This window comes from Bos grunniens, chromosome 13 (genome assembly GCF_055505025.1).
Source record: "Bos grunniens cultivar Pamir isolate PY7600 chromosome 13, Bosgru_T2T1.0, whole genome shotgun sequence".
In the NCBI taxonomy this organism is placed as follows: domain Eukaryota; kingdom Metazoa; phylum Chordata; class Mammalia; order Artiodactyla; family Bovidae; genus Bos; species Bos grunniens.
Window position 1 is genome coordinate 46,339,972 of NC_141177.1, and position 24,858 is coordinate 46,364,829.

A 24,858-nucleotide genomic window follows, 5' to 3' on the forward strand; every position below is an offset into this window, starting at 1 on the left:
GCAAGAATTCTGGAGTGGGTTGCTGTTTCCTTCTCCAGAGTATCTTCCTGACCCTGGGATTGAATCTGAGTCTCTCTTTGGCAGGCCAATTCTTTACTGATTCGTCACCAGGGAAGCTCTGGTGACTTAAATGTCTTATCATTTTTAAGTGTCTTGTCATTTAAATGTCTCTAAGGAAGTCCCCAATGCAATTCTTGATACTGGTAATTTGTATTATATACCTTTTATTTCCTAAGGAATTATCAATTTTATTAAATTTCTTCAAGAACCAACTTTTGGCTCTATTTTCTCTTTCGTTTCTCTATTTGCTAATTGATTGATTTCTACTCTTCAGTCTTTCCAGTTTTCTTTGAGTTTAACTTTCTCTACATTTTCTATTTTTTTAAGGTGGTAGGATAAGTCACATTTATTCTCTTCTAAGAAAACTTTTAATGCTATCAATTTCCTTCTAGCTACTGTTTTAACGGTATCCACAACAATTTTTTTATGAGGGATGTTCATTATCATTTATTCCAAAATAAGCTCCTATTTCCCTTGTGATTTCTTCTTTGACCATGAATTAAACAATATCTTTATTTTCTCTTCATTTTTGAAGAATAGTTTAAACAGATATAGAACTCTAGGTTGAGAAGAATTTTTTCCTTCAACACTTTAAAAATGTCATTGCACTGTCTTCTTGATGCAATGCTGATTAAAATTCAGTCTTCACTTTCATATTGATCTTTTCTATGGTATATGCCTTTTTTCCCTCTATATTCATTTAACGTTTTTTTAGTACTGGCCTTCAGCAATTTGACTGTGATGAGATTATATGTGGTGTTTTTTTTCTATTCAATCTTCTTAGATATCTTTAAGCACTTAGGACCTGTGGCTTGATATTTTCCATCATATTTGGAAATATTTTAGCCTTTATTTCTTCAAATGTTTTTCTGCCACATTGTCTTTCCCCTTTCATTCAGTGACCTTAATTACAATATGCTGTCATTATTTTCAGTTGTCATAAAATTGTAATAGTCCCCAAGATTGCATTTTATCATTAATAAATTGAAATTTATTGACACTTTCAAAAAGCTCTTCTCTGTAGCCCATATTTTGTTGAAAAAAATAATTCTTTCTACGTATGTTGAGATTCCTGGTAAGCTCAGTAAAATTCTCAGTGAAGGTACATAATTATGTTTTTATGTATGGAAATGTTTAAATACTTTAGTCCAAATATTTTCATCATATTATCATTTTTATTTCATTAAAACTCATTCTTAGACAAATATTTTATAACACAAAACTCCACAACAGTGTTGTCTCTGTTTCTGATTATCTTGAATACTTTGCCAAACAAAATAGAGATGTCACAAAAATAGTGCTTTTCAATTTCATTCTATTCATTATAGAATGTAAATTCACCCTACAAATGGAAGGTCGTTCAAAAATTCTTCTCACAATTTATGCAATTACAAACCACAGTTACAAAAGTTCAGTCAGGTACACTGAACTCCTCTTATTTGATTCTGTCATTTTGTCCCTCACTTCTGAATTGACAAATTCAATTACTTCCTGTCTATGTACCATGTTTTCAAGAATTCCATTTTGCTAAAGTCTTCAAAACTTTATGTTTCTATGGTGTTTCCTTCATTGAACATTTTGATTAAAGAATCACAACTGATTTTGAACAAATTGCAACAAAAAAGAGTAGAGGACTCTATTTAGAAACTGGCCACAGTTTTACAAATTAGCTCAATAACTTTGCAGGGCAGCGGCTTGATTTTCAAAGTAGTTCCACAAAGAATCAAGTATTTGTAAACTCTGCCTAATACTGGGCAGCTAAGAGGAACAACTGTGTGCTATTATGCTTGAATATTTTTAATTCAACCTCAACTTAATTGCCACATATTTGTTGTTCAGTAACTTTAGGTATTTTATTAGCTCATCTCCTCCTTTCATGTATTCCTCCAGATGTAATCTTGGGTTATCCATTCATATTTACAGATGAAGCCTATTTTGCTTAATAGAGGTAATTGATAAATTTCCAAGCCAAAATTGTTTCCTACTGTCATCCTGGTATACCACCTATTTTAAGTTTGTACTGGATGCCTTGTTTTAAATGAAGTATTGGGATGAACCAGAGGGATGGTACAGGGAGGGAGGTGGGTGGAGGTTCAGGATGGGGAACACGTGTACACCTGTGGTGGATTCATGTTGATGTATGGCAAAACCAATACAATATTGTAAAGTAATTAGCCTCCAATTAAAATAAATAAATACAATGTTATTTTAAAAAAAGAGAGAGATAAATGAAAATAAGCCTGGATTGGTTTGATATACCTCTGGTTTTTACGTTCAGATTTTTCCACGGTCTAGTTTAGTGATGTGGATAACACAGGTGCACTGAATAGAATTTTCACTTTAACATGTAGTTAACTGTGAAAGTCACCCACTAATAAACCACCCCCACCCCTTTCCCAGATCCTTTACAAATATTATGTAACTAACATTTCCGGTTCACAGACAGTGGGCAGAGTGCTCACTGGACACAATGAGGTGTGCTCAGACACAAGGGCTCAGGGAATGTTAGCTCTCTGGATTCTGTATTGGTGAAGCCATACTGGCCAGTTCAATAAATAAACCCCAACTTTGTAGTGGCTCACCACAATGAGAGTCTAATTCTCACTTGTGTAACAGTCACTGTTGATGTTCCTGGTCAGTGAGTGGCTATCTTGACCCCGGTAATTCAGGGACCCAGGTTTCTGTCAAACTTCTGGTGTCAGAATCCAATTGCCTCTTCTGTTGCCTGTGTTTAGATGGCAAATGGGACAGAGAACTTCTTAAAAGTCTTGGCCTACAGGTGACACACATCACTCTCGTGTACATCTTCTAGTGACTACTGGTCACATGGCCACACATGTAAGTTAAAGGACTTAGAAGATGAGGTCCTTGATTGGGCAGCCATATTTCAATTAAATTCCATATTATGAAAAGGGGGCACAATTTTTGTTTGAAGCAAGCATTCAGTACCATTGATTCTCAACCTCTTTACATTACTTTAAAATAAGTTTCCAGATGGCTCAATATTTAAGTGTAAAAAAGTAGATAATTATAATCTCAGAAAGAAAAAAGTATGTCTACTGTGACACAAAATCCCAAACTCATTAAGAAAAAAAAAAGCATTAGTTGATTCAATTACAAACTTATCCATAACAATCAGAAAAAAGAGGTTAAGGAAGGGAGTCCTCATGACTCAAAACAAAAGAAAAAGTCAAGAAGAAAATTCTAACTGTCCAAAAAGGAAGCCAGGAAAATATGTAGGACGGTAGTTCACCCAACGAGATGTATGGTTAGTCTAAGCAACAAGTTAAAAAAATAAAATCAGAATGAAGTGCCGATGGCATGAATCACTTCAGAAAGACCTGAACGCAGCAAAATATACTGGATGAAAGAAAACAAAGGTGACCCAAGTGCAGAGACATACCATGTTCGTGGACTGGGAGAATCAATGTTGTGGAAATGACTACACCACCCAAAGCAACATACCAAATCCAGAAATACATCAAACAAAATGCGTGAAGACTAAACTAGGAAAGCAAGGACGTTTCAGTATAAAAAGGTCTGTCAGCCATCAGTCAGTGCCGAAAAGCACACGGAAAAAAAAAAATCACAACCTTTCCTAATAAAGCCTCTAAGTAGAATGGAAAAAAAAGAAACTATATATGATGAACACCATTTGCCATTATTCTAATTAAAGAAATGTCAGAACCATACTTATAGCTTTACTCCATTTAAAATGTTTACCTGAATGAAATTATATGAAATAGAATAGTTCTATTTTTCTTTTAGGTTATCTCACATTTCCAGGTATTTTAACAAGGTTATGTTATGGCATTAAACAGGATGTATTAGCTGCTTTCGATTTTCATTAAGTTATCTTTCTATTATGTAAGCCGAAATGATAAAGTAACATATGGATGGAGGAGATCTTGTATCTTCCCTTAGAAGCCAAAATGGGTATCTTTAAAAACTTACTAAGGGAGTGATAAGAATCATTGACCTAAGTCCACCAACAACAACCAAAATTTGTCTAACTTAAGCTGAAATGCATCAACCCCCCCCCAAAATACTTCTGCATGTGTAATAATTATGTCTTACAAATTAAGAAATAGCTTGTGAACCTGTCTTAAGTAGAGAACCAGTTCTAAATTTTCTCTTTATTTGAAAAGTTCTACTTAAAGCACTCTTTTTGCATTCAAAGGTTTCTTTAGAAAGGGTAAACTTAAAAAAATACAAACAGAATACATAAAGAAAATTTTGGCTATTTACTCAGACTAGATCTACTATCCATGCTCAAATTCAACCAACTGTATCTAATGCAGCTGATTAAGTACTTCAGTAAAGACGTGATTAAGCATCACCTTATGGCCTGGCCATGGAAAAAAGAAAAACCTAATTTTTTCCCCCCAAAACACTCCCATGTTACAAACAAAAACATGGTCAAAATATTCTTACAGTTTTGTCAGTGTGTGTGTTTATTTTTATGTCAGAAATGTTACCTTGGATTATATCATTGAATATTGGCTGTTTCATTATGTTTCTTCTTTAAGATGAAAACAGACTATATAACAATCTTCTTTTGTGATTTCCATGTTTTCTCACTCTAATTTAACATTCTTATTCATTTGGGTAAATTCTACCACTCATCCATTTCTAGCTTATTGTTCTTTACTGTGTTTTCCACAGTCTCTACTGTCCTTTGTGAGCCCTCCAATTTCATCTTCACTTCAGCCATAGTTTTATTTTATCTTATTTTTCTTTCCACTCAGTCAGCTTACACTGCACTTTCTCATGTAGTCACACTGTCTCTTCCCTGACCTCATACCACTGTTTTGTGTTCTCACTGATAAATATTTCCCTTAAGGGTCTTAAATTCATGGCAAGATGTTGGGTCATTATTTTTATCTTCTTTACAGCAATATTTTCCTCTGATGAATATTCTTCACCTGTCCTTTGTTTTTCCATTCCTTTCTCCTTTTTCAATTCTCGAATGGCAGTAGCGGCCTTGAGCTGGATTCTTTCTGCCAAGTCATCACTGAAAGTGGTGATGTTTTCCTGGACAAGCTGTCCACAGGAAGCTAATGCAGAAGGCCATAGTGGGATGAGTTCTGCACCAGCAAAATTCTGTTTTGATTCAGGGTTTACATGAGAATCAGTTAGCTATTTACTTCTCAGCATCCAGAGGAGACAGAAGGTCTTGACATTTGTCAAAGGCATCTCCTTCCCTTGGTGGTGTGACCCCCTGTTTGGTTTCACTTCCCAACTTCTCAAAATCCAACCAGAGGCAGGGAAAGTCCTGCCATTGGCTTGAGAAGCCATCCCGCTTTCACAAACAAAGGCTAACAGGTTTTGCACCTCAAGGTGGGCCTCTCAACTTCATGAATCATCTCCTGCTGGCTCCCAGCTCTGCAGCCATGGCATCGTCCACTTTCTCCTACAGGCTGGCTGCCTGGTCTCCACTGCTTCAGGCAGCCATTCCCCTGTTTTGTGGCCTAGTAGACTATGGGGTTTGTATTTTAGTTTTTCCCTGTCTTTGTCATTATTAGCCAATTGCCAGAAAGCAGAAGAAAATGCCAACTTAATAGTACCATCTTCAAACCCAAAATCCAATAATTAACCTTAATACAGTATTTTACATACGATTGAAACTTGAATGTCTTATTGTACTACTGAAAGACAAAGGTGTGCTTTACTTACCATCACACTGTGAGGTAAAACACTAATTTTCCATAAAATACTAATTTTCATATGGCCATTAACAATTGAGATAATTATTTTTATTTCAAAACCTCTTGTGTGTATTGGTTATAACCTAGGGCAGAAAATTATCTGGTGCTAAAATGTAAAAGGTTCTTTTCAAGACCCAGGGTTGACTGGGGGAACAAATTATGAATGTTCTTTCAGTATGCTACAATCTTAGTATTTGTTTTTAAAGCAGAACCTTTTTAGTAATAAAGACAACAAGTCATCTGTCAATCTGCAAGATCCCAATGACATTTGCATTTGAAATGAAGACAGTTTGTATTATGAGCTTCCCTGTTGGCTCAGCAGTAAAGAATCTGCCTGCCAATGCAGGAGACAAGGGTTGATCCCTGGGTCAGGAAGATCCCCTGGAGAAGGAATGGCAACATACTCCAGTATTCTTGCCTGGGGAATCCCATGCATAGAGGAGCATGACGGGCTACATCCATGGGGTCTCAAAGAGTAAGACACAACTTAGAGACTAAGCAACAAGTTTATATTACATGTAGGATCATTCCCTTAGTAAAAATTTAACTCTAAGCAAGTTTGTTTACCTGATACTTACTATTTGCTACTCTTTACTTATCCAATACCAGGATGTTCTGAGTGAAATCAAGTTTTACTAATAGCTCATTTTTTAAAGAAGCAAATAATATACCAAAACCAAATTAAACAGATTTTTAAACACTAGTAGTGTTTTAAATGATTCCATTTTCATACATAACGGTAAATCTGTCAATGCTAATATGTCATACAAAAGAGAAGTAATGCCTGATATAATGTATTAAATTCAGAGGCACCATGAGATCATGTTGATAGAAACGAAGAAGAGCCTTTCCTCTGCTGTTGTTGTTTAGTCACTAAGTCCTGTCCGACTCTTTGTAACCTCGAGGACTGTAGCCCGTCAGGCTTCTCTGTCCTCCACCATCTCTTGGAGTTTGCTCAGACTCACATCCAAAGCTCTTCCTTACAGAATTCTAAGTAAGAAATGTAAATGGAAAGATGGGATTTGAAAAACCACAGTTCAACAACCACCGGAGCTGAAATGACAGTGGACATGAAGAGACATGGTACACTTCATCTAAGTATCGGAAGCCAGTCACCACTAAGGGTACCAATACACGCCACGCTCTGAGAAGCACTGCTGAGAATTCCTGCCCAAAATGCACAACCTGAATCTAACCATGAGGTCACATGGACAGCTGCAGTAGAAGGATATTCTACAGAACAACTGGCCTGCACATGCTCTTCAAAAAATGCCAAGGCCACAGAGACAGAGAAAGAATGAAGAACTGTTCAGATTAAAAGAGACTAAGGAAAAATGACAGCAAAGTTCAATGTAGGATCCTGGACTGGACTCTGGACCAGAAACAATTCTTTCCTTTGCTATATACGATATTAGCGGGACAACTGATAAAAATCTATCTGTATACAGGAGAACCGTATCCATGCTCATCAAGGAAATATACGTTAAAGTATTTAGAGTTAAAGACACTAAAGATACTGAATGCAATTTTCTCTCAAACAATTCGAAAAGAGCAAGAATACTGTGTATGTGTATGTGGAGAGAATGCTAAAGCATATGTGATAAATGTGAACATTTCGGGAATCTGATTAAGATGCTTTCCCTAATTGTAATACAAGATCAGATCTTTACTATATTCTCCTCATCAGATCATGAAATTTTAGAGCTGGAAGAAAAATATATTCTCACATAAATCACTCCCAACTTACAGATGAAGGAAGTTAATGACTTGCTCAAAGTGACAACATTCAAGGCAGAACTGAGATGCTCATACTGCTCTGACTCAGCTCTTTCTACTACTGCAAGTTGTCTCTTGTACCTTTACATTGTCATCTACTCCCTAAACATGTGATACCAAATTATCTAGCTCTATCTTCTCATATATTCTAGTAAGCTGCTGTAGCAAACCACTTTCAGGCAATCTAAACTTCAATTTTTTTTTTTTTTTTTTCTGTTCCTACCAGTTGGCAGGAGATCTCCCTGGAAGATGTTCATATGAAGTTCAGCTTCTTAGCACGTTTGGCTGATGACTTGGGCCATGCAGTGCCTAACTCCAGGCTTCACCAGGTGTGCAGGGTTAGAGATGCTCTTGATTTCTATACTGTGCCTGTTCAGGATACATCTAAATTTGATGAACTTATTGCCAGTAATCTGCCTCCCAATTTAAAAATCACCAGGGGTTACTGAACAGTTCAAAGGAAGAACACATTGACATCTTTTTTCTTCCCTTAAAAGGGGGCTCTTTATCAGACTTTTTGATACTTTACCATGTGAAATGCTCTAAGAACTGGTCTCTACACTCACTTTTCTCTGTGGAAGAATATGATTAATTTTTTTTTTTTTGTCATGAATTGACAAGATTTTTTCACATTTGCAGAATCAGGTCATTCATAATTTATGAAAATATATATTACATATACAGATAAAATGACATTTGTAAAAGAAATTAAAATCTGTGTAGTATATTAAAAAATTTTTAAACTTTTAAAAGGCATTTATGTGCACAGTCTTTAATAACTAATATCAAAAAATACATTGCCAGAATACATGTCAGATACTATACAAAATGCTAAAACTATAAAACCAACACACTCTACTGTGGGTGACACTGCTAGGTCCATTATGACAGACACCAAGTTTGTATTATTGATCACCATAACCCACCTCTTAGGACAGTGCCCCACTGCTTCCACGTCTGTCAAAATCTTACTTGTCTTTCAAGTGCTACCTTTGGTAGTTATTCAGTTTCCGAAGACTTTGTAGATCTCACCAAGCAAAAATATACCTTCCTTTGCTGTTGTCTCATGGTCCTATGTTAACACTGAAGATGTCATGATTATCTGTATACACATTCCTGTGCTGTGGGATGTCTTTTATTTGGCAGCATACAAAGACTTTGGAAACTGAATGACTACCAAAGGTAACCCTTGAAAGACAAGTAAGATTTTGACAGACATGGAAGCAGTGGGGTAGTGAGAGGATGGGTAGGGGGAGTTAGATAAAACAGCCTGAAGGCAAGAAAGTATTTGGCATTTCTACTAAATGTTTAAACACAGGCTTACCTATTGTTGCTACAAGTTCTGGATCAAAAGTATCATTTGTGAACTCAAGAGCAGGCTAAAAGAGATGTCAAGAAGGCAGATTAGTAATTTTGACTTTTCTTTCTAAACATTTGGTAAATCTTCCTGATTGTTGTATTTTGTCACAAGTTAGACACAACTTAAGAAGAGCTAATGTAGTCAGCTTCTAGAAATATGGCCTCATTGCAGGTATATTCAGAGGAATGAAGTTATTGGAAAGGCAATTAAAGAATCCCCAAAGGAAAGTAGTTTACTAGCAAATATATTTCCCATGCTCCATTTCCCAAGTGTGAAACGCTTTTTTTTTTTTTTTTTAATATAACTGAACTGGTATGCCCTTCTGAGAAAATGGTATTAGCAAACATGTAATGCTTTAACTGACATGGACAAAAGGGGGAAAGGAAGTCTCTTGGAATGCAACAAATTAATTTTTTAAGAAATCTACTGTGTCATCCACTCAGAATTCAGGTAAAAACAGAAAGGTGTGAAGTTGAGCATTTTGAAACAAGTAATCTGACTATTACTGAAGTGCAAAGAAGGGATACAATAAAAAGTGAAGGCTGAAGGTCACACACTGACCAGAGTAGGTATCCTGTGCCAATGCTGGGTAAGGTCCATGAAATCTAATCGGCAATATGCAGCTACCAAAGGCTGCCAAAGAAAGGAATGGGAGGAACTGCTCTGTATATTGAAAAGTTAATGCCAGAAAAAAAAAAAAATCTAAGAAAATCAACAGAAGACAACTGCCATGATTATAATAAGGGATAATGAAGGACTACACTAAGAAATGGTAAAGAAAGGAAGGCATGAAATGAAAGGAAAAGATAATCACAAAGTATTATAAGATTTTGTCTTCCAGAATTATTTTATTTAATATAAGGCATAAATGTCAGTTATTAGAAGCTCTTCAAAAAGTTTTCATTAAAGCTCTTTAGATTTATGAATTAATAAATCTCCCCTCACATTATCTCCTAAGTAGGATGAGACCATTCTATTGACTTACTTGCATTGATAAAATCAAAGCAATAACTATTTCATGTCTGAATTGCAGGGGACAAAAAATATATGACTATTTCTATAGACTGTAATTATTGCTGCTAAAGATATTTTTGGTCCACAGGGCATATTGCAAAACATAATGGCCTCTTGGTACTTTCCAAACCCAGTGTCATTAATTCTGTTGAAGTCTAACTCTCCCTTTCCCAGTTTTGCTTTCTGGTGATCATAAAACCAGCATGACAAAAGCAAAGTAAAACAAAAGAATCAAATTGGAGATTTTTCTGCTTAACATTGAACTATAACTAATTTTATTTAATTCCAACATGAATTAGGTGACAGCACTAATCAGAATCTTAAAAAACTACTCATAAAAATTTTCTTCTCTCCACAACATTAAGTTTCAAATTAGGGAAGCCCAAAATTTCAATTACTCTTAAGAATAGAAAAGTTGTATATTTATACTCAAGTCACCAAAGATAATATTACAAAAATGTAGACCCTTACTGAGCAGTAGTAGTAATGATAATACAACAATAACATAAATGATAACAACAGTATGGGCTATTATTTATTGAACTTTGAAAACAAGCCAGATACTAAGCCAGAGGGTTTTCTTACATAATTACTAATCCTTAAAATATCACTTGTCATTAATGGTATTTTGTCAGGAAAGGCAAGAATGTAAAACAACAAATTTTAATACAGGCACTGAGGATAAGGCAGCAGATTTTAGCTATGGGTACACTGTCAGATTAAAATGTATTCTAAATTCTACCTGTGCATTTTTCTAGGTAGGGAGTCTAAACTTCTCTATTAGATTTTGAAAGGAATTCACAACCCAAAAATGATTAAGCAATACTGTTCTAAAGGACGTATGGTTAAGCCTTTGTTTTCAATGTTTAAGGAGTAAAATACTGAGCTGTAGATGGAAGGAGTAACTCCTGCCATTCCACTTGGAAGAGACCAAATGTATACTTAATCAGTGCAATTATAACTAAGGTGCATTTCTCAGTTTACAGATGAAACTGGTCAAAAAAAACAGGGATGTAAGAGGCACAGGAGGGATGGCAAATTAAATAATAGCAGGTCTCTATAATCCCTTCCAGTTCTGGAACACCTTGCTACTTCTTTACTTCACCACAGTTAGCCACGGTTTCAAAGAATATTGCACATCCAACACAAGATAGGTTTGAGAGATTTCTACTCCAACCTCACTTCTGAAACAAGGAGATGAAGGCCTATGGTGTCTGAGTGTCACACACAAAGTCACACAAGTGGCAGCACCAGTCTCATCATTCTGGTCTCCCGGCTGCTCTCACACATGTTCATTAACTCCAAGTATAAAATAAACTGGAAAAATAACCCACTAGTTTGAATGAGTTAAGATCTCCTTTGTTGTGCAATGATTTCTCAACAACACATGTGATATCTCACTTTCATTAACTCTAGATTTACAGAGAAATAGAAACTATTGGTTAGAACAATCTTGTAAGATTATATCCCTGTCAAATGTTTTTGTACTAACTTTTTAAGAAAGCATGCTACATGCCAAATCGCTTCAGTCATGTCCAACTCTTTTGCAACACATGGGCTGTAGCCCACCAGGCTCCTCTGTCCATGGAATTCCTCAGGCAAGAATACTAGAGTGGGTTGCCATTTCCTACTCCAGGGGATCTTCCCAACCAAGGGATTGAACCCAAGTCTCCTGCATGTCCTGTATTGGCAGGCAGATTCTTCACCACTGTGCCACCTAGGAAGTTCATTTAAATCGATAAATGTCTCTGAAATTTTCTATTTTCTTTTCCTCTAAAGGTTTTGTATATTCTTAGTCAGATTTATTCATGGATGATTGACTTTGTTTGATGCTATTGTAAATCATAATTTTAAGAATTTGCTACTTTGCAGAAATATAATTGGAGTTTGTGTACTGATTTTATGTAGAGCTACCTGGCTAAACTCTCTTACTAACTCTAATATTGTATTTCTGAATTACATTGTTTCATGTACAAACACAACCATCATATGTGAATTATGCCAGTTTTATTTCTTCCTTTCCAGTCATCAAACTTTTGTGCCTTTCTCTTGCTTTAATCCTCTGCCTAGGAACACTATTAAAATGCTGAACTGAAAAAGTAGTAATGAACATTCCATTTATTGGTTTTCTAATGTTAAATCTGCATGTTTGGGCTTCCCTGGTGGTTCAGTGGGAAAGAAACTGTTTGCCAATGCAGAAGGCATGGGTTTGATCCCTAGTCTGGGAAGATTCCACATACTGTGGAGCAACCAAGCCCATGTGCCACAACTATTGAGCCTGTGCTCTAGAGCCCGGGAAATACAACAACTAAGCCCAGGAGCCACAGCTACTGAAACCCATGCATCCTACAGTCCATGCTCTGCAACAAGAGGAGCCACAGCAATGAGAAGCCCATGCACTGCCAGAAGAGTAGCCCCTGCTCGCCGCAACTAGAGAAAGCCTGCATGCAGCAATGAAGACCCAGTATAGCCAAAAATAAATACATAAATAACTCTAAGACATATCTTCATCTGTTATATAAACCCTTCTTGGTGATGATGGATGATCCTTTTTACATGTTACTCACTTTGATTTGCATGTGAGTGTCCTTTCTTGTGTTACCCGTGTCAGACTTTAGTATCAAAGTTAAGCTACTCTCAGAAAGTAAGTCTTCCCTCTTCTTACTCCATTATCTCCTATTATCTGGAAGAGTCTGTGCAGTATTTTCTTGAAGGCGACTTTAGTTGTATCCCATTATATTAATGCATCACATGGGTTATCATGATGGCTTAGAATCCCAAGGAGCCTTATCCATAGATCAAGTCTTCACAGTCCTGTCAACTCTATCCCATGGGCTTTCACTGAATACACACTGGTTCTGAGCCAAGGCCTGGGAGCAGGCAAGGAGAGCTGAGAGAAACTTCTGAAGGTTTCATTCAGTGCAAGGCACTGGCTGCCAGCTTCCTATGGCTAAGGGATGTCAGAGTACTAAGACCAGTCCCTCACTGAGAGCACTGCATAGGCTTCCAAAGCCTAAGGGTAGGCTGCAGAGAGACCTCCTGAGGCCCTGATTGGGAATCATAGATGAAAAGCAAAGAGAACTTCCCATGGACCCCAAGCAGCTAGCCTATAGAGCAGAGAGAGATCTCCCATGATTTAGCAAGCTGGGTAACTTGGCTACAGAACAAGAGAACTGTAGGGTCCCATGCCCTGCTGAAGGGAAAGTGCTAGTTCTTCTCTCTAAACATTTAAAACTAGTAACCTGAATCTAGCAAACCTGAAACAAAGTCCATACTCAGCTCAACTACAGATTAGACAGTAGTGCAGACGGTAAAGAATCTGCCTGCAATGCAAGAGACCCAGGTTCAATCCCTGAATCAGGAAGATCCCCTGGAGAAGTGAATGGCAACCCACACAAGTATTCTTGCCTGGAGAATTCCATGGATAGAAGAGCCTGGCAGCTTATAGTCCATGGGGTCACAAAGAGTCAGACACTCCTGAGCGACTAACTCACACACAGGTTAGAAGAATTCAGGCCTCTAACCTTAGAGCCATGTTGAATAATTGAAATGCACTTTTCTGGAAACAAATATTATTAACTTCCCTTTTCATTTATCTTTTATGTACAATGTCTTGTCTAATATCGAAAGTTAAGACACATTCAAAGAAGTAAGAAAATATGAGCTAGGGTTGAAAAAAGAAACAGTCAATAACAGCAAACCCAGAGATGGCCTAGATGCTGGGCTTATCAGACAGGGACTTTACATAACTATAATAAATAATGAATGTTAAGGGCTCTAGTGAGTAGAAAATGAACATTGCACAAGTAGATGGGCAAAATCCACAGAGAACTGGAGGTTTTAGAAATGTTAAAATATATATTACAGATATGAGAATCATTCAATGAACTTAGCTGACTGGACACAGCAGAGAAACAAAATGTTAGTGAAGCCTGTAGACAAGTCAATTGAAATGATTGAAAATTAAATAAAGGGAGGGAAGGAGGTTTAAAAGCCATGGAATCTGAATTCTGCAAAGCAATAGCAACAGTAGTCGAACACTGTACGTGTAATTAAAATCCAAGTAGGGGACAGCGGAGCGCAGGAAAAATTTGAAGAAATAATGGTTGAGAAATCTCTTCAGTTGATTAGTGATACCATCCCACAAAGTCAAGAATCTCAGTGGACTCCAAGCAGGATAAACACAAAGAAAACAGCTGGGGTGGGACTGTTGGACAGTCATGTGCAACTCTTTGTGGCCTCATGGACTGTAGCCCACCAGGCTCCTCTGTCCATGGAGGTTTCCAGGCAAGAATCCTTAAACAGGTTGCCATTTCCTACTCCAGGGGATCTTCCTGACCCAGGGATTGAACCTGAATCCCTTGCATCTCCTGCAGGCAGATTCTTTACTGCTGATGCCACCTGGGAAACCCTGACATTTGAGAGTCAAAATGTGCTAAAAAGCAAAGACCAAGAGCAGATCTTAAGAGCACCCAGATAGTGAAAAATCTTTACTTTCAGGGAAACAATGGTAAGAATGATGGCTAAATTCTCTCAGAAATCATGAAGGCCAGAAAACACTAGAACCATATCTTTAGTCTTGAAAGGACAATTAGGGGGTAAAAAGCTGTCAAGATAAACTATTATATCCATTGAAAACCTCCTTTAAAAATGAAGGTAAAGACATTACAGAGTACCACTGGGAGAACTCTTTGCCAACAGACAGTAACTGCAAAAATAAAATAAAATAAAAAAGTAACAGGTTTTAGGTTGAAGGGAAATGATACCAAGTGGAAGCAAGACTCTTAAGACAAAATGAAGGGATCATAAGGATAATAAATATGTAGCTTTAGACTTGCTTGGCATAAAATCTTGGATTTAAAACCCAAGTCATGATTACCAATCCTTTGCCCTAAGGGAACCAGAGCCTTTTCCTCTCAGAGTGCAGGCTCTCCAGCTGCAACAAAGAGTTGGCCCCTGTCTCCAGCTCTTTGGTGACCTTGGGAAGGTGGCACAGTGGTAAAGAATCTGCCAGAAGCAGGAAACGTGGGTTCAATTCCTGGGTTAGGAAGATCCTCTGGAATCGAAAATGGCAACCTACTCCAGTATCCTTGCCTGGAAAATTCCATGGACAGAGGAGTCTGGCCGGCTACAGTCCATGGGGGTCACAAAGAATCAAGGCTGTGTCAACTGAGCACATCCCCTACAGATGTTATCCTTGGGACTCTTTCTTTCTTTCTTCTTGACTATATTCTTTAAAAAATCATTTTACATTGAAACAGATTACTACCTGCCTGCACTGTGGCAGAAGTTTTACCTTCTAGGTAGATATGGAAAGAAAGGAGCCGTTGGTGGGGCTGGGAGTGGGTCAGTGGGAAAGCTCTGTCCAGCTCCCAACAGAGCTCATATGCAGAAGTCAATGGCTGAATGCTTCTTTGGTGTTTTAGTCCAAGAGAGTTCCTTGTTCTGGGCAGGCAGATGAGGTGAATCGATGCCTTTTGCTTTATTGCTGTTACCGCTTCTGCTTTAGTTTAAAATTCACAGCACGCAGAGCCCCAAAGTGTGTCCCTCAGCCCACCCCCAGGGACACAACAGTGCACTTGTCTTTCAGTGCTGCAAACAGCCTTTTCTTTCCCCCTGAGTTTCCAGCACTGTTTCCAGTTGTTGGCCTTTTGTGTATCTTCTCAGGTATTTTAATGAAAAAGTTAGAGAGGTTACATAAGGTAAGTCTAGTTTTTTGACAACTTTTTACTACTTAAATTCATATATATAGGAAAGTTGAAAGAATTTTACAGGAAATATCCATACACCTTCCACTAGACTCAAAAGTATTGATTTTGCTTATTAATGACAAATTTTAATTTTGAGATGCACAAAAAATAGTTTAATTTAAGCAGATTGTTTTATACACACTCTTAGGACTTATGAGCATTAAATATGCTTTATAATGTTAATAATAAAAATATTTAGCCAGAGAAAAACTGGAGTATAAATAATTTTTCTATAAATGATATGTCAGCATTACATTAATAAATGGAGAACTGAAGCAATCATTTTAACAATTCATGTTTTATAAAATTTTAATGAGACTTACTTGGATAATTTTTTACAATGATCCACCTCATTTTATAGATTAAAATTGGTTGAATGATGGGAAAGGAGAAATAAATGACCTTGATATTGATTTGGGCCTATGCTGTCTCAAGTAAAAATTTACCTAAACTATAAATCAATTTGGGTTTTCCAGGTGGCTCAGACAGTAAGGAATCCTCTTGCAGTGTGGGAGACCTGGGTTCAGTCTTTGGATTGGCACTATCTCCTGGAGGAGGGCATGGCAACCTCTCCAATATTCTTGCCTGGAGAATCCTCATGGATAGAGGAGTCCGGTGGGCTACAGTCTATGGGATCACAGTCGGACATGACTAAGAGACTAAGCACAGCATATAAATAAATTTAGAGCTCAAGACATGTCCTTTTATACCTAATTTCTTTTAAAGGATATTATTTATATTATTATATTATATTATATAATGATATGGGCTTCTCTGATGACTCAGATGGTAAAGAGTCTGCCTGCAATAGTTTCTCACCAGAGGATGAGAACAAGAATGAGAAGATTCTTCTTGGCTTTATAATTCATCACCCTCCAACAAGCTCACGATTTGGGAGAAACTAACATCAACCATCCTCAGTGATCAGTGCAAAGAAATAGAGGAAAACAACAGAATGGGAAAGACTAGAGATCTCTTCAAGAAAATTAGAGATACCAAGGGAATATTTCATGCAAAGATGAGCTCGATAAAGGACAGAAATGGTATGGACCTAACAGAAGCAGAAGATATTAAGAAGACGTGGCAAGAATACACAGAAGAACTGTACAAAAAAGATCTTCATGACCCAGATAATCACGATGATGTGATCACTGACTTAGAGCCAGACATCCTGGAATGTGAAGTCAAGTGGGCCTTCGGAAGCCTCACTACGAACAAAGCTCATGGAGGTGATGGAATTCCAGTTGAGCTTTTTCAAATCCTGAAAGATGATGCTGTGAAAGTACTGCACTCAATATGCCAGCAAATTTGGAAAACTCAGCAGTGGCCACAGGACTGGAAAAGGTCAGTTTTCATTCCAATCCCAAAGAAAGGCAGTACCAAAGAATGCTCAAACTACTGCACAATTGCACTCATCTCACACACTAGTAAAGTAATGCTGAAAATTCTCCAAGCCAGGCTTCAGCAATATGTGAACCATGAACTTCCAGATGTTCAAGCTGGTTTTAGAAAAGGCAGAGGAACCAGAGATCAAATTGCCAACATCCTCTGGATCATGGAAAAAGCAAAAGAGTTCCAGAAAAGCATCTATTTCTGCTTTATTGACTATATCAAAGCCTTTGACTGTGTGGATCACAATAAATTGTGGAAAATTCTGAAAGAGATGGGAATACCAGACCACCTGATCTTCCTCTTGAGAAATTTGTATGCAGGTCAGGAAGCAACAGTTAGAACTGGACATGGGAACAACAGACTGATTCCAAATAGGAAAAGGAGTACATCAAGGCTGTATATTGTCACACTGCTTATTTAACTTATATGCAGAGTACATCATGAAAAATGCTGGACTGGAAGAAACACAAGCTGGAATTAAGATTGCTGGGAGAAGTATCAATAACCTCAGATATGCAGATGACACCACCCTTATGGCAGAAAGTGAAGAGGAACTAAAGAGCCTCTTGATGAAAGTGAAAGTGGAGAGTGAAAAAGTTGGCTTAAAGCTCAACATTCAGAAAATGAAGATCATGGCCCAGATCATGAAGATCTGGTCCCATCACTTCATGGGAAATAGATGGGCAAACAGTGGAAACAGTGTCAGACTTTATTTTGGGGGGCTCCAAAATCACTGCAGATGGTGACTGCAGCCATGAAATTAAAAGACGCTTACTCCTTGGAAGGAAAGTTATGACCAATCTAGATAGCATATTCAAAAGCAGAGACATTATTTTGCCAACAAAGGTTTGTGTAGTCAAGGCTATGGTTTTTCCTATGGTCATGTATGGATGTGAGAGTTGGACTGTGAAGAAGGCTGAGCGCTGAAGAATTGATGCTTTTGAAGTGTGGTGTTGGAGAAGACTCTTGAGAGTCCCTTGGACTGCAAGGATATCCAGCCAGTCCATTCTGAAGATCAGCCCTGGGATTTCCTTGGAAGGAATGATGCTAAAGCTGAAACTCCAGTACTTTGGCCACCTCATGCGAAGAGTTGACTCATTGGAAAAGATTCTGATGCTGGGAGGGATTGGGGGCAAGAGGAGAAGGGGACGACAGAAGATGAGATGGCTGGATGGCATCACCGACTCGATGGACGTGAGTCTGAGTGAACTCCGGGAGTTGGTGATGGACAGGGAAGCCTGGCGTGCTGCGATTCATGGGGTCGCAAAGAGTAGGACACGACTGAGTGACTGATCTCTGATCTGAACGTCAGCCATTGGGCTGAATTCTTGAGAAGCTGAAGGATGATGGCCTCAAAGTCATTTACAAGGAGCACTTCAACTCCAACTTCCTTTAAAAGGTTATGTTTTTATACCAAAACTTAGTTGTAATATTCCTCCACTTTACATTTTTCTTTTCACAATATAGCATTTTAAACAGCCCGGCCAAGGGACCCTAAAGCAGTCTTAGGTCTTATGTAACAATTCCCTGCATATTATTATTATTATTTAAATTGCTTTTCCCTGGCACACATTACAAAGTTTTCCTGCAGATCAAAACCAAAGGCTTGGACTGAGCCCATGTTTGTTTCAACTTGAATCACCACCTACCTGGGTCTGAGTCAGGCTGGCAGTCCAAAGGGAAAATACTGCCTAAGTGTATTACTGCCTCTGGATCTGTCCCCCTGCTCAGGAGCACAGAAGCAGATCAACTGGGAGAGGCCACAAGGCAAATTTGCATGGAGATGAATTCTGGGAGGCAGCAGGGTTGAGAGTAGCCCAGCCATTTGGCAGGGAATAAATAGAAATGACTTTTGAGTGGAACCATTTGAGAAAGAGCAAGGTTGCTCATGATTCCTAAGTAAGGGCTTGCTGAAGCATTGTTTTAAGCTAGAAATGCTTTCAAGGCAAGCCTTTTCCTTTTGGAGAAGTTTAAGACCTGAAAACCAGCCACCTTTGGTTATTATAAAACTTCAAAATGTATATAACATTTTAAAACAAATACTGACATTCAAGAATTCACTTAAAAAGTAACTAGAATTGATCTGTTCTTTGCTTCTAGAGGTCCTTTTCGATTCTAGATTTTACATATTCTAAAAGTAGAATCCTTTTGCAATATAACTTTCAGGAAAAGGAAAGGTGGTTTTTATTCACTAATTGTGGCTCTTTCCTTTTTCCCATTGACCAGATTCTGCCAGGTGAGTAAACTGCCAGTTGGCTGAGTCCAGCTGTCAAGTATCTTTAACTCTCTAAGCCTCTAGGACATTGCTCATCAAGGACAGGCATTAATTCCTCTCTGTCAAAGAGTCTAGCAATATGCTAGGTCTCCTGAGAAGCTGGTGAGGAGGAGGCATTCTATGCCTTATTTTGGGTTAGCCAAGATGGCTTCCCTGGTGGCTCAGAGGTTAAAGCGTCTGCCCGCAATACATGAGACCTGGGTTCGATCCCTGGGTCAGGAAGATACTCTGGAGAGGGAAATGGCAACCCACTCCAGTATTCTTGCCTGGAGAATCCCATGGACAGAGGAGCCTGGTGGGCTACAGTCCACGGGGTCGCAAAGAGTCGGACACTACTGAGCGACTTCACTTTCACTTTCAAGAACCTGGAAGTCTGGAAGTCTGGGAGACCATACCGGCTGCTCTAGGAGGTTTTATGGCTGTGACTGGAGAACATCATTTCCAGCTGCCCCACTGAGTGGCTCGATAGATGCTGGATAGATTGGGACACATTCAGTTCAGTTCAGTCGCTCAGTCATGTCCGACTCTTTGCGACCCCATGAATAGCAGCACGCCAGGCCTTCCTGTCCATCACCATCTCCCGGAGTTCACTCAAACTCACGTCCATCGAGTCGGTGATGCCATCCAGCCATCTCATCTTCTGTCATCCAGCCATCTCATCTTCTGTCGTCCCCTTTTCCTCCTGCCCCCAATCCCTCCCAGAATCAGAGTCTTTTCCAATGAGTCAACTCTTCGCATGAGGTGGCCAAAGTACTGGAGTTTCAGCTTTAGCATCATTCCTTCCAAGGAAATCCCAGGGCTGATCTCCTTTAGAATGGACTGGTTGGATCTCCTTGCAGTCCAAGGGACCCTCAAGAGTCTTCTTCAACACCACAGTTCAAAAGCCTCAGTTCTTCAGCGCTCAGCTTTCTTCACAGTCCAACTCTCATATCCATACATGACCACTGGAAAAAACATAGACGGACCTTTGTTGGCAAAGTGATGTCTCTGCTTTTCAATATGCTATCTAGGTTGGTCATAACTTTTCTTCCAAGGAGTAAGCGTCTTTTAATTTCATGGCTGCAGTCACCATCTGCAGTGATTTGGGAGCCCAGAAAAATAAAGTCTGACACTGTTTCCACTGTTTGCCCATCTATTTCCCATAAAGTGATGGGATCAGATGCCATGATCTTCATTTTCTGAATGTTGAGCTTTAAGCCAACTTTTTCACTCTCCTCTTTCACTTTCATCAAGAGGCTCTTTAGTTCCTCTTCACTTTCTGCCATAAGGGTGGTGTCATCTGCATATCTGAGGTTATTGATACTTCTCCCGGACATCTTGATTCCAGCTTGTGCTTCTTCCAGCCCAGCATTTCTCACGATGTACTCTGCATATAAGTTTAATAAACAGGGTGACAATATACAGCCTTGACATACTCCTTTTCCTATTTTAAACCAGTCTGTTGTTCCATGTCCAGTTCTAACTGTTGCTTCCTGACCTCAAAAAACAAACAAAAGAAAAATCACCAGAGTTGCAGAATTTCTTTTGCAAAAAAGAGGATTAAAAAAAATCAAGAGGCAAAGTAGAAATAACAGCTTGCAATCAACATGAATAAACCATTTAAATTCTGTGTAAATGCATCAGTTTGGTGTAAAATACAAGGTGTGGACGAGATAACTGCCTGCCTCATTACTAGCTCTAAAATTCTTTAGTTCTGATGTTAAAAACATCAAAGGTAATTTATAACATTTTTAAAATCCTCAAACAATGACAAAGATTAAAAATGGAGGTCTTAGCTAACTTAGTACCGATGATAGAATTGGACCAACTGGTCCAGAATCTGCTTTATCAACTAGTTATCAAGTTTGCATTGATGAAAAATTGTCACTAGTTCTCAGATTTGTGAAGTGATTTGTGAAGTATCAGATTTGGCCCAGGCTGTGTAGATGCTAAAAATACATAGAAATGTTGTATAAGGACACAAGAAAGCAAAATTCAATCTGTATCACTTTTATTTCTCATGGTTTTTAATTTGAAATTACTACTCAAGATCCAGCTCATATTTATTTTCCTTTTAAAGTCTAGTTTATTTTTCCTTTCACATCAGTGGTCCACTTTATCATGAATATTTTCTCTATTGTGATTTAGTACAATAAGTATATATAGAGTAATGATTACAAAATATTTTTGACAAGTATGGAAAATAGTAGTTAATGTTTTCCATCTGTTTGCTGCATGCTATGTCATGAAAAGAACCATTGATCCTATAGAATCAGGAAACACCTATGCAAGGACATGACAGAAATACAAATACTTAATGAATTAATTTTAATCAGTTACACATTTTTGTAAATGTTACCACATGTTGTTTAAATTACCCATTATCAAAACTAGTATCCAAATGCTATCACTTCCCAGAGCTTCACTCTGGAAAGTTTTAAACCTTGTAATTTAAATTTATTTGTGGAAAATGAGATGTCATTTCTTTCTCAATATCTGATTTCTAAAGCTGAAGTTCAAGTTCTGAAATCTTTCTTCTAAGAGCTTTCATGGAGCTGTCACAAAGGATTTTGTTTGATAGACTTAAATTCTGCAAAAAGTCAAAACCAAGAACTCTATCTAACGATTTCAAATTCAAACTACAGATTGCAAAGGGGAATGCAGAATGTGTCACAATTTCGATCTGCAGGCGTGGAAGGCACTCCAGACAGTCCATGTTCTAGGAAGTCAGGTGATGCTAGTGGTGAAGAATCCTCCTGTCAATGCAGGAGACGCAGTACATGCAAGTTTGATCCCTGGGTCAGAGAGATTCCCCTGGAGAAAGAAATGGCAACCCACTCCAGTATTCTTGCCTGCGAAATGCCATGGACAGAGAAGCATGGTGGGCTACTCTTCTCTTTCACCCTCATCAAGAGGCTCTAGTTTCTACTCACTTTCTGCCATTAGAGTGGTATCATTTTCTACATTCACCTTTATGGCAGAATGTGAAGCAGAACTAAAGAGCCTCTTGATGAAAGTGAAGGAGGAGAGTGAAAAAGCTAGCTTAAAACTCAACATTAAAAAAACTAACATCATGGCATCTGGTCCCATCACTTCATGGCAAATAGATAGGGAAACAATGGAGACAGTGAGAGACTTTATTTTCTTGGGCTCCCAAAATCACTGCAGATGGAGACTGTAGCCATGAAATTAAAAGACACTTGCTCCTTGGAAGAAAGTTATGATCAACCTAGACAACATTTTAAGAAACAGAGATATTACTTTTCTGACAAAGGTTCATCTAAGGTGAATCTAATGAATCTGAAGGTTCATCTGTCAAAGCTATGGTTTTTCCAGTAGTCATGTATGAATGTGACACTTGGACCATAAAGAAAGCTGACCACCAGAGAACTGATGGTTTTGAACTGCAGTGTTGGAGAAGACTCTTCAGAGTCCCTTGGATTGCAATGAGATCAAACCTGTCAATCTTAAAGGAAATCAGTCCTGAATATTCATTGGAAGGACTGCTGCTGAAGCCGCAGCTCCAACACTTTAGCCAATTGATGGGAAGTACTGGGTCATTAGAAAAAACCCTGATGCTGGGAAAGGTTGAAGGCAAGAGGAGAAGGGGCAACAGAGGGTGAGATGGTTGGAAGGCATTACTGACTCCATGGACATGAGTTTGAGTAAGCTCCGGGAGATGGTGAAGGACAGGGAAGCCTGGAGTGCTGCAGTCGCAGAGTCAGATACAACTGAGTGACTAAACAACAACACATCTGCATATCTGAGGTTGTTGATATTTCTTGCGGAAATCTTGATTCCAGCTTGTGATTCATCCAGCCTGGCATTTCAGATGACATACTCTGCACATAAGTTAAATCAACAAGTTGACCATATGTAGCCTTGTCATACTCCTTTCCCAATTTTCAATCAGTCTGTTGTTGCATGTTTGATTCTAACTGTTGCTTCTTGACCCAGATACAGGTTTCTCAGGAGATGGAGAATTTATAATAATTTTATGATAAATATAATAATTTGCTAATTATTTAGTTCAGTTCAGTTGCTCAGTCATATCCAACTCTTTGCAACCCCATGGACTAGCAGCATGCCAATCCATCCCCAACTCCCAGAGTTTACCCAGACTCATGTCCATTGAGTCAGTGATACCATCCAACAATCTCATCCTTCATTATTGCCTTCTCCTCCTGCCCTCAATCTTTCCCAGCATCAGGGTCTTTTCAAATGAGTCAGCTCTTTGCATCAGGTGGCCAAAGTATTGGAGTTTCAGCTTCAACATCAGTCCTTCCAATGAACACCCAGGACTGATCTCTTTTAGGATGGACTGGTTGGATGTCCTTGCAGTCCAAGGGACTCTCAAGAGTCTTCTCCAACACCACAGTTCAAAAGCATCAATTCTTGGGTGCTCAGCTTTCTTTATAGTCCAACTCTCACATCTATACATGACTACTGGAAAAACTATAGCCTTAACTAATCAGACCTTTGTTGACAAAGTAATGTCTCTGCTTTTTAATATGCTGTCTAAGTTGGTCATAACTTTCCTTTCAAGGAGTAAGCGTCTTTTAATTTCATGGATGCAGTCACCATCTGCAGTGATTCTGGAGCCCAAAAAAACAAAGTTAGCCATTGTTTCCACTGTTCCCCCATCTATTTCCCATGAAGTGATGGGACTGGATGCCATGATCTTCATTTTCTGAATGTTGAGCTTTAAGCCAACTTTTTCACTCTCTTCTTTCACTTCCATCAAGAGGTTCTTTTGTTCTTCACTTTCTGCCATAAGGGTGGTGTCATCTGCATATCTGAAGTTATTGATTTTTCTCCCAGCAATCTTGATTCCAGCTTGTGCTTCATCCAGCTAATTATTAGAAAAATGCAAATCAAAACTATAATGAGATATCACCTCACACTGGTCAGAATGGCCATCATCAAAAAATCTACAAACAATACATTATGGAGAGGATGTAGAGATCAGGCAACCGTCCTGCACAGTTGGTGGGAATGCAAAATTATACAGCCACCATGTAGAATAGTATGGAGATTCCTTAACAAACTAGGCATAAAACTACCATATGACTCAGCAATCTCAGTACTGTGCATATACCCTGAGAAAAACAACAATTCAAAGACACATGTACCCCAATGTTCACTGCAGTACTATTTACAATAGCCAGGACATGGAAACAACCTTGATGTTCATGGACAGATGAATGGATAAAGAAGTTGTAGTATGTATATACAATGGAATATTATTACTCAGCCATAAAAGGGAATGGATTTAAGTCAGTTGTAGTGAGGGGGATGAACCTAGAGCCTGTTACACAGAGCCAAGTTAGTCCAAAAGAGAAAAATATTGTATATTAACACATATGTTCAATCTAGAAAATTGTACTGATAATGCTATCTGTAGGGAAGGAATGGAGATGCAGACATAGAGGACTTATGAACACAGTGGGGGAAGAAGAGGGTGGGATAAATTGAGAAAGTAACATTGACCTATAAACAGTACCATGTATGAAATAGATAGCTAGTGGGAAGCTGCTATATAAC